This window comes from Oncorhynchus keta, chromosome 30 (assembly GCF_023373465.1).
Source record: "Oncorhynchus keta strain PuntledgeMale-10-30-2019 chromosome 30, Oket_V2, whole genome shotgun sequence".
Taxonomy (NCBI): Eukaryota; Metazoa; Chordata; class Actinopteri; order Salmoniformes; family Salmonidae; genus Oncorhynchus; species Oncorhynchus keta.
Window position 1 is genome coordinate 48,102,630 of NC_068450.1, and position 11,641 is coordinate 48,114,270.

Here is an 11,641-nt window from a genome sequence, read left to right on the forward strand (position 1 = left end):
TTGTTAGATATTACTGCACGGTCAGAACTAGAAGCACAAGCATTTCGCTACACTCACATTAACATCTGCTAAACATATATGTTACCAATGAAATTTGATTTGAGAAGGGGTTGTAAGTGTAACCATGGGTGCCCGGCCCTCTAGTGGAGTAGAACTCTAACTGCACAGAACAGTACACAAAGGGTTCATCTCTATTGTATTTCCTTGATTCCTCAAACCCTCCCTCCCTCGTCTCATTCTCAAAGCACAATGGAGCAGAAGATCTTTCCCACCAATGCGTTTTGAGGAGATGGCAAGGAGAGCGGAATCAAAGAAATACAAGTATAATTAAGATTCAGCCAAATTGTTTCAACCGACACACTGGATCCACTGGGAGAGAGAGAAACAGAACAAATGACATAACACATCTTGTTTTATTATTTACAGGCGTTCATTGATGTATTGCACCTTGCACTTAAAGTCTGTTTGAGGGAGTAATCTGTGCATGTCGTCAAATATTTTTCTTGTCAATGAGATCTACATTATAACTTTTTTGGGGTTAAAGTTATGTATGGGACATTTTAAAAGTTATTTTGCTGTTTTAAAGTCTATTTGTTGAACAAAAACGTGCTTCAATAAATAAGGATACTGATATTCTACTTGTCTTTCCTCTTCAGAACACTGAGGAAGACATCTTTTGGGGGACTTGCACGTGCCAACATACCGCATCTTCTTTTTACACTCTGCCTGGTTCTTCAGGCGTGTCATCGTTCTGGTTATCATCTCTGTGCTAAAAGAGGGTAAGAGACTAGGATCAGCTACCATACTAGACATCGTACACACCCACGTTCTAAATGAATTAACAAAAGTTTCCGTACACATTTTGCATGCACATTTTTCTCGTAATCCGGCGAGAGAGAGAGAGCGAAAGCTACCAACTTGGTCGTATGAGTCTTATTTCAGGGTCATTAAGAAAATGTTCACTTACGTCTCCCTTTGCTGCCGATGGCTGTTTGTACTGTGATCTCAAACATTAGTCCGGTTCTGGCGTCATGCAGGTGCTCGGACATGGCATTGCCTGCACTGTACGCCCAATCTCTCTACGTAAGGAAAACGCAACAGAAGACACCCAAGGGTCACATCATTACGGTACTCAAATAGATTGTAGTATTAATGGCCCTTGAAATATTCAGCTATTGAGCCAAATAGTAATTTGAGAAGCAGACACTAATTCAAGAGTTGAATCATACCATAATGTAAATGGGAGATATGCAAAAAAGTTTGAGTTAGGATTCAGTCATTGTCTGAGTACTAATTATCAAAGTCTTACTTGTGAACAACAGGGGTGAGTTCCTCCACAGGTTTCCTGTTCAGCAGAATATCCATCTTGATCACATTGGCTGCCCGGTACCCTGTATCCTCATACTCACAACTGTTGAGAAAATTAACAATATACAATGTCTCAATTTGTTAAACTGGTTTTGCAAAGTGACAAATCCAAACCCCTTTTCTTAAATTTCTTGATTACACAGTGATCATTCAAACAAATAATTATCAACATCTGAAAGCCAGGCTGGCTTACCAAGCAGATACTCATGATTTTCCCAGTGTAGTTGTCAGGGGCGAAGATGGTCCCCATCACCATGGGATCCAGGTACTCTGTCACTACAGACCTGTCTGAGAACTGGGTTCACTATGCAGATCTTCTCTTTCCCATGCTCCTACAACACAATAGGAGAGTTATAAACTTTGATCACTGTTACCAAACAAGGGCTACCATATTTTAGGTTCACATGACAGTATTCAGATCTGACTTTCTCCAAATTTTGTTACGTTTTAGCCTTATTCTAAAATGGATTAAATAAAAAATGTCCTTTACAATCTACACACAATACACCATAATGACAAAGGGAAAAGTTTTTGAACCTTGTCAAACATTACAGGAAAAGATTCCATGCTATTATACTTGCCAGAGGTGGTTGCACTAAGTACTAAATGAGGAGTGCCAATAATTACGAAACCTTGATTTTGGTTACATTTATTTTGTATTAAATAATTAAATGATTTTGGTTGGTTCCATTGAAACATTAATAAAGTACAGTGCTTCTCGCATGTTGGTATTTTGAGGTTCTCTATAATTATATTTAGAATATTTTTTGAAGTATTGTTTGTGGATTGCCAGTCAGGGGTGCCAGTAATTTTGGAGCCCACTGTATATATGTGCATTTACTTTCCTGGGAAATCATCACGTAAACTTTTCCCAGCAATAGATGTAATTTGAAGCCCCCTGTAGAGGGTGGTGCTGTGTATTACCTCAATGAGCTTGGCGCAGGACAGGACAGCCTCGTAGGCATGGTGGAGGTTGTCACTTTGACAGAGGAGTTGTACTCCTTCTCCAAGCACTGGTGAAACAACTCTGTGGAGCAGGCCCAGGAAGCCTAGCCTGCGGAAGGAAGGAAGGAAGGAAGGAAGGAAGGAAGGAAGGAAGGAAGGAAGGACCAAGGGAAAGAAAGTTAGTGAGGAGAGAGCGAGTACGATTTAGGAGTGCATGATCACGGCTGAAATTGGTGTCCTTCAAAAAGAAAAACGAATGAAGAACACAAGTATCCTGTCAAGGTCAACCCTTCACCACTTGCGTAGCTTTGAGTAGTGGATGAGAGATTAGATGATAATTTAATTGGTACTGCTCCCGGTGCCCAGACTGCTGTCCTGCACATCAAACTGCAGTTTCTCCACAGCACTGCGGAGGGCGCTGTAGTCCGACTGGTCAATAGGATACATCCCTGGAGAGAGAGACCCACAAGCACATTCGCGTCAGAATGCAGACACCTTCTACTACAGTACATGTTTGTTTATAAAACACCGCCTATTGACGCTGTGTAAATGTTTTGTTTCAATTATTATTATGTCGATTTTTCAAGGTTGCTGCAGCACCCCTATTTGTCGCAGCTATGGGGGGTATTCCTGGTGGTTATGGCACCTATCAAAACCAAGCGATGAGGTGAGCCATATCATACAATACAACTAAATGCATGAGTATCTGTGTGATCCATGAGTATGGATATGGTAATGCACACGAGACCTGTAATTTCCAGAAGCCTGTCAGCCAAGGTGCTCTTCCTATGGTCAATGTGAGCAATGATGCCGACATTAATGATCCTCTCCACTGGGAACTTTGACATATCTATGACATAATAAAGTTAGTGTAGTTACAATAAAGGACAATACTTTATAAAAGAATGGACACTGCATGCATGCTGTCCGTTTGCAATGTGGTGTTCCTTACTTTGTCAGTGTACTGAGCATATTGGTGGTGGTGGTGTGTGTGCAGAAAACAGGTGCCTGAACAGGTTGCCTGAACACAACGTTGAATTGCAGAGAATTCTACTTTGGGCAGAAATTAGTGTTTGAATCAGGAACGTTTCCTCTCACCACCTCTAAAATCCAGAAGGTTGAATAAAATAATATTTGAATGCACTTTACCGGTTGTCAGTGTGGTTGGTCCTTTTGGCGGTAGGAATGTAAGACAATATATATCCACAGGAAAGTATAATTACAACACATTTTCAAAGCAATGTTTGTGCATTCCTCTGCGCACAAGTTTTAAATGACTTGCAGGAGAAATGCATACTTGCCCAGTTCGTGATTACATGGATCTGCGTATGCTTCAGGGATATACATCTAAATGCATTGACAAGTTTATGTAATTATCATTTCCTGTGGATATATTGTCTCACATTTCTAAAGCCAAAAGAACCAACAGCACGGACAAACAGTAAAGTACATCAAAATATAATCGTATTCAACATTTTGGCTTGTAGAGGTCGTGAGAGTAAACTTTCCTGATTCAAACTCTAGCTTCTGCCCCTAACGCCGGGTTTCTAGGCAACATACATCGGTGTCTAATGCCAGTGCAAACTGTGTTACAGTTCTGGCTCCTTCATCTTGTTTGATTAAAGTCCCAAAATATGCGTTCTACACCCTTCAGGATGTATTAAAGACAGTTAGTTGCATGTTAGATACTGCTAGCTAATAAATTCGTTACAAAGCTTCAGTGCATTGACATTTAACTAGCCAATTTAACGCCGCAGACCTGGTTAAATCGTGTCAAACTTAGCTACATTTCTTTACATTTCAATCACAATGTGGGAATTCTAAGCGGTGTGATGAAACTTCCGATATAAATAACTGCCTAAAGGTGATTTTCACCTAACAAAAAAAAACAACATGCACAGTAGACAGTCAGGGCACAACAAATTTGGGCTTTAAGGTTACGAACAGTGTATCATGGGAAATGTAGTTTGGCACCTGTTGCTCTTAAAGGGGCCCTATGATGGTTCCAGAAGTGATTTTCAATATTGCAAAAAAAGGATTTGTGCTTTTACTAAGACCAAATTATAAAGAGTAGAAACTGCTTGAGTTGGATAGCACAGGAATAGGAACAATTTAGTTACACTCACTAACACACTAGATAACCTAGATTGTTTTATGTTATACCAACTGAGCCAGGGTCAGAATAAAATGTGCCCCCATTTCAGGAAGATCGCTTCATCCTTGTTGAAGAGCAAGAATGCCTTGTGGCTTTTCCGACTCTTTCAGGTTAGAGTTATGTCTCCACTGACCTGGATAAAGCCCCCAGCCTAAATTTCCACAGGACTATTTCTAACATGGCCATAAAGCCAGATAGGAGACTGGCACGTCTTGTGAAAACTGACAGTGTACCTTTCTTGTGTAGGGCCCACACATCTGACAGTTCCAATTATCCTCTGGGATGAGTTTGACACCTAATCAAAGCCTTAGAAAAACATTGAAATGCAACCCAGAAAAGGGGAGTTGGCTGATTTGTCAACAGAAAATGGGGTATTTGTTGTTAATTTTTGTAACCAGTAGTGAACCTTGGTAGGAGCAGTCTATTATTGAGTTGCAGGGTGATGACAGATGTTCAAATATGGTCATATACAGTATTGTGTAGCAGCCTATACTATGAATGGTGCTGTTTCTAGGCTATTCCATTATTTCCCACATGGTGGCCCCCTGCACAGATGACAAGAATAGGAGGGTGGAAAAATCATTGCCATGGCAACATAAGACAGCAGCCCACGCATACTGAGTAGGTCCCCAGAATAATGTTCAGATAAGAAATCAAATAAAATATCTTTCCACCGCCTTCATCTCTGACCAACATCCAATGAAACCACTTGAAGGCAGCGAGTTTGTGCATGTGAATATGTGCGTGTGCCTCTTTCTCACGATGACAACTCTATTACGAGTCTCCTTCCTTGTCAAGTGTGGATATATTAAGGCCAGTTGTACTGTGTTTTTCTTGGTATTCTTCCAATATGAAAATGCTAAGCTTTTTCATAACCAGTTCATACCCAACTCGTTAATTGTAATAATCAATTAGCTCAATGGGTTGCAGATGGATCCAGGTTTTTCAGTGCCAGCACGCTCATTAAGATTTAGATTAATTTGATAAAATAACAAAATTATGATTTAGACTACCTGTCACAAGTGAATTATTCTACATGTATTAATTCTCCATGCAATATGAGTGGACTCGTTTTAATTTGTTGGCCAACTGCCCAATGACTCAGGCAAGACACTGAGGTAACAATCTTATTTTACAAAGTTGGATTCAAACAAAGGTTCTGATCTCTAATGCAGTACCACCGATCAGACAGGACTGGGGGGGAAATGTGGTTGATTTACAGTACCAGTCAAAAGTTTTGACTCACCTTCTCATTCAAGGGTTTTCTTTATTTTTACTATTTTCTACATTGTAGAATAAAAGTGAAGTCATCAACACTACGAAACAACACATATGGAATCATGCAGTAACCAAAAAAGTGTGAAACAAATCAAAATATTTTTTAGGGTCTTCAAAGTAGCCACCCTTTGCCTTGATGACAGCTTTGCACACACTTGGCATTCTCTCATCCAACTTCACGAGGAATACTTTTCCAACAGTCTTGAAGGAGTTCCCACATATGCTGAGCACCTGTTCGCTGCTTTTCTTTCACTCTGCGGTTCAACTAATTCCCAACCATCTCAATTGGGTTGAGGTGAGGTGTTTGTAGAGGCCAGGTCATCTGATGCAGCACTCCATCACTCTCCTTCTTGGTCAAATAGCCCTTACACAGCCTGGAGGTGTTTTGGGGTCATTGTCCTATTGAAAAACAAATATTCTAACTAAGCGCAAACCATATGGGATGGTGTATCACTGCAGAATGCTGTGATAGCCATGCTGATTAAGGGTGCCTTGAATTCTAAATAAATCACTGACATTGTCACAAGCAAAGCACCCTCACACCATCACACCTTCATGATGGGAACCACACATGCGGAGATCATCCGTTCACCTACTCTGCGTCTCACAAAGACGGAGGTTGGAACCAAAAAGCCCTTTAGTAGTGGTTTGCTTGCAGCAATTCGACCATGAAGGCCAGATTCACGCAGTGTCCTCGGAACAGTTGATGTTGAGATGTGTCTGTTACTTAAACTCTGTGAAGCATTTATTTGGCCTGCAATCTGAGGTGCAGTTAACTCTGAACTTGTCCTCTGCAGCAAAGGTAACTCTGTTTTTTTCTTTCCTGTGGCGGTCCTCATGAGAGCCAGTTTCATCATAGCGATTGATGGTTTTGGCGACTGCACCTGAAGAAACATTCAAAGTTCTTGAAATGTTCCGTATTGACTGACCTTCAGGCCTTAAAGTAATGATGGACTATTGTTTCTCTTTGCTTATTTGAGCTGTTCTTGCCATAATATGAACTTGGTCTTTTACCAAATAGGGCTATTTTCTATATTATCTTACATTTTATTGTCTACAAATGACGTGCCCATGTCTTTAGAAAGATGCATTAGCCATAGATGAAAAGACCACATATGACTAAAACTCTCAGTCCCACAACAGCGAGGAGATGGGATTGGTCCTAAGATATTGGCAGGTAGCCTAGTGGTTAGAGTGGTGAGCCAGTAACCAAAAGGTTGCTGGATCAAATTCCCAAGCTGACAAGGTAAAAATGTGTCATTCTGCCCCTTAACCCACTGTTCCCCAGTAGGCTGTCATAGTAAATGAGAATTTGTTCTTAACTGACTTACCTAGTTAAATGTAAAAAATAAAAGAGAATTCCCGCAAGGCTGTGAGCTGTTTCCAAGCAATAAGAAGTTGTTTTTAAGTCTCACAGATTTAACTGCCATAATGTAATTTGAACCAACGTGCAACACAACTGTTGACAGGTCGGGAATCTGCTTTTTGACTACTGGTCAAATTCCAATTAAGTCGGTGACTTTAGCACCTGGAAAACAAAGTGTGCGTGTATCTTGGATTGACACTTGCTTTACCATTGAGCTCCCGATTAAAACGGTAGCTAGCCATTTACCGTTATTGTTTTCTTTTGAAGCCTTTAGCACAGCTCCATTTTTATTATTGGTTTTTCCAACTCCAACTCAAATCTGTAAGTGATTTCTGTATTGAAATCAAAGTCATGCTTAAGTTCACGAATGGCCTGCTGCACTGAGGTGGCACAGGAAAACAGAACTGTGTCATTTGCGTAGAGATGAATGTTACAAGTATTAACAGTGTTTCCTATGTCATTAATATACAAGGTGAACAATAATGGACCCATAATCGAAACCTGAGGAACACCTTTTTGAATCTCAAGAAATTCAGATTTAACCATATCTGTCAAGATGGCCTAAGTTCTGTCGAGAAGATAATTCTGAAACTATAAACAGGCTGTATATCCCAGGCCTATTCTTGATAACTTGATAATCAACACCTTTTGACAGGTCAATAAACATGGCAGCACAGCTCTTTTTAGCATCCAAGACAATGACAAAATCAACACCTTTGAGCTGTTCTTGCCATAATATGGACTTGGTATTTTACCAAATAGGGCAATCTTCTGTATACCACCCCTACCTTGTCACAACACAACTGATTGGCTCAAACGCATTAAGAAGGAAAGAAATTCAACAAATGAACTTTTAACAAGGCACACCTGTTAATTGAAATACATTTCAAGTGACTACCTCATGAAGCTGGTTGAGAGAACGCCAAGAGTGTGGAAGGCAGATATTTTTTTTCATGGCACGAGACACCTGTCTTATTCATGCCTGCCTCAGTGGTGGCTGCTGGGATCGCACACCAGTATCACCAGTGGTACATTTACCATTAATTCCCATAATTTGTCATCTACAATGTTTGTTTGGTTGCGGTAATTTGTGTTATTGCATTCAATATAGTATTTTTACAGTATTTTACTGTTCTCATTGTTGGAGTGTGCAGTCTGCAAACAACGTGTCCAATCTAAGCTACACTTGTGAGGAACCAGTTTTGGTTTATTTCATTCCATTTAAGAGTTGTCAATCTATTAATTGATCAATTAATCAATCAAATGTATTTCTAAAAGCCTTTTTACATCAACAGATGTCACAAAGTGCTATACAGAAACGTAGCCTAAAACCACAAACAGCAAGCAATGCAGATGTCGAAGCACGGTGGCTAGGAAAAACTCCCTAGAAAGGCAGGAACCTAGGAAGAAACCTAGAGAGGAACCAGGCTCTGAGGGGTGTCCAGTCCTCTTCTGGTTGTGCCAAGTGGAGATTATAAGAGTACATGGCCATTTAAGGCCAGATTGTTCTTCAAGATGTTTAAATGTTCATAGATGACCAGCAGGGTCAAATAATAATCACATTGGTTGTAGAGGGTGCAACAAGTCAGTGCCTCAGGAGTAAATGTCAGTTGGCTTTTCATAGCCGAGCATTCAGAGGTCGCGACAACAAGTGTGATAGAGAGAGAGTCGAAAACAGCAGGTCCGGGACAAGGTAGCACGCCCGGTGAACAGGTTCGGGTTCCCTTGCTGAAAGCAGAACAGTTGAAACTGTCACACCCTGATTTGTTTCACCTGTCCTTGTGCTTGTCTCCACCCCCCTCCTGGTGTCACCCATCTTCCCTATTATCCCCTGGGTATTTAAACCTGTGTTTTCTGTCTGTGCCAGTTCATCTTGTATGTTCCAAGTCAACCAGTGTGGTTTTCCCCATGCTCCTGCCTTTTCTATTCTCTTCTGCTAGTCCTCCCGGTTTTGACCCTTGCCTGTTTTCTGGACTCTGTACCTCGAGCCTGCCTGCCCCACTATACCTCCTGGACTCTGAACTGGTTTTGACCTTTTGCCTATCCACGACCATTCTCTTGCCTACCCCATTTGGATTAATAATAAATATCAAAGACTCAAACCATCTGCATCTGGGTCTCGCCTTGTGCCCTTATAGTACGAACTGGCCATGACAGACCCAGCAGACTTGGACCAGCTCCGCCATGTTGTCTCCCTGCAGGAAGCCACCATTGGGAGGCATGAGGAGCTACTGCTGGACATTTTGGAAGGGTTCAAGGCTATCATGGAGCGAATCAGTGAGTTAGCTCATAGGCAGCCTCCCAAACACCCAGTAACCTGTTTACTATCAGTGGTGGGTTTGTACAGCTTACCCCGGCTCCCGAGATCCCGCATACCTCCTCCAGAGAGATATTATGGGGATCTATTATGGGGATATTATGGGGATACAAAAATATCTAGTTAACAGAAGAAAGAAAGGAAGACAAAATAAGGACAAAAGAAGGACAGAAGAAAAAGGAAAAGAAAGAGGACAACAAAGTGAAACAGTCAGCACTTCTATTGCAACTTCGTATTTCGTCGTCCTAACGTAGTCTACACTGCTATCTGCCCAGCAGCTAGCCAGCTAGCAAACGTCCACCGTCTACCGAATAGCAGCACTGTAGAAACTATTACACTCAACTGAACGACTTGATTAGTGTAGTGTTAGCTAGCTACATAGTTGTCTTTGCTGTCTTCGTATCCAAGATAATTGTGCAGTTTAGAGCGTGTAGTCTTAGAGTGATTATCTTAATTTACAGAGGTTAGCTAGCCAGCTATTTGTCGTCCTTAACGTAGGAGACACTGCTAGCTAGCCAACAGCTAGCCAACGTCTACTGAATAGAACTTCCGCACTCAACAACCCGGTCGCATTCCGCTCGCTCCACAGGTAGTATCACATTTTCATTTCATTTCATTACAGCACAACGGTTTGATTTGTTTGATCGTAGCTAGCTACATAGCTAGCTACATAGCGTCTGTGTATCAAAGATAATTGTGTAGTCTAGAGCGATTTTCTAGGTTAGCTAGCCAGCTATTGTCGTTCTTTTAACGCAACGTAACGTAATCAACACTGCTAGCTAGCCAGCTAGCCCCGAATAGCAGCACTGTAGAAACTATTACACTCAACGGAATGACTTGATTAGTGTAGTGTCAACAACGCAGCCACTGCCAGCTAGCCTACAAAGTCAACAACGCAGCCACTGCCAGCTAGCCTACTTCAGCAGTACTGTATCATTTTAATCATTTTAGTCAATAAGATTCTTGCTACGTAAGCTTAACTTTCTGAACATTCGAGACGTGTAGTCCACTTGTCATTCCAATCTCCTTGCATTAGCGTAGCCTCTTCTGTAGCCTGTCAACTATGTGTCTGTCTATCCCTGTTCTCTCCTCTCTGCACAGACCATACAAACGCTCCACACCGCGTGGCCGCGGCCACCCTAATCTGGTGGTCCCAGCGCGCACGACCCACGGAGTTCCAGGTCTCCGGTAGCCTCTGGAACTGCCGATCTGCGGCCAACAAGGCAGAGTTCATCTCAGCCTATGCCTCCCTCCAGTCCCTCGACTTCTTGGCACTGACGGAAACATGGATCACCACAGATCACCATAACACTGCTACTCCTACTGCTCTCTCTTCGTCCGCCCACGTGTTCTCGCACACCCCGAGAGCTTCTGGTCAGCGGGGTGGTGGCACCGGGATCCTCATCTCTCCCAAGTGGTCATTCTCTCTTTCTCCCTTACCCATCTGTCTATCGCCTCCTTTGAATTTCATGCTGTCACAGTTACCAGCCCTTTCAAGCTTAACATCCTTATCATTTATCGCCCTCCAGGTCCCCTCGGAGAGTTCATCAATGAGCTTGATGCGTTGATAAGCTCCTTTCCTGAGGACGGCTCACCTCTCACAGTTCTGGGCGACTTTAACCTCCCCACGTCTACCTTTGACTCATTCCTCTCTGCCTCCTTCTTTCCCTCCTCTCCTCTTTTGACCTCACCCTCTCACCTTCCCCCTACTCACAAGGCAGGCAATACGCTCGACCTCATCTTTACTAGATGCTGTTCTTCCACTAACCTCATTGCAACTCCCCTCCAAGTCTCCGACCACTACCTTGTATCCTTTTCCCTCTCGCTCTCATCCAACACTTCCCACACTGCCCCTACTCGGATGGTATCGCGCCGTCCCAACCTTCGCTCTCTCTCCCCCGCTACTCTCTCCTCTTCCATCTGCTCAAACCTTCTCCAACCTATCTCCTGATTCTGCCTCCTCAACCCTCCTCTCCTCCCTTTCTGCATCCTTTGACTCTCTATGTCCCCTATCTTCCAGGCCGGCTCGGTCCTCCCCTCCCGCTCCGTGGCTCGACGACTCATTGCGAGCTCACAGAACAGGGCTCCGGGCAGCCGAGCGGAAATGGAGGAAAACTCGCCTCCCTGCGGACCTGGCATCCTTTCACTCCCTCCTCTCTACATTTTCCTCCTCTGTCTCTGCTGCTAAAGCCACTTTCTACCACTCTAAATT

General features: G+C 42.6%; 1 long non-coding RNA gene across 1 annotated transcript; it reads right to left on the bottom strand.

The window, feature by feature from the left end:
• Positions 1-383: 383 nt before the first annotated feature.
• LOC118363111 (uncharacterized) lies at positions 384-4,230 on the bottom strand. Its single transcript, XR_004821351.2, has 8 exons — positions 3,266-4,230; positions 3,062-3,163; positions 2,609-2,762; positions 2,293-2,422; positions 1,562-1,700; positions 1,310-1,411; positions 968-1,079; positions 384-769 (listed from the first exon to the last, which is right to left on the bottom strand). It is a non-coding gene; the product is annotated as an uncharacterized LOC118363111 (long non-coding RNA).
• Positions 4,231-11,641: the final 7,411 nt, after the last annotated feature.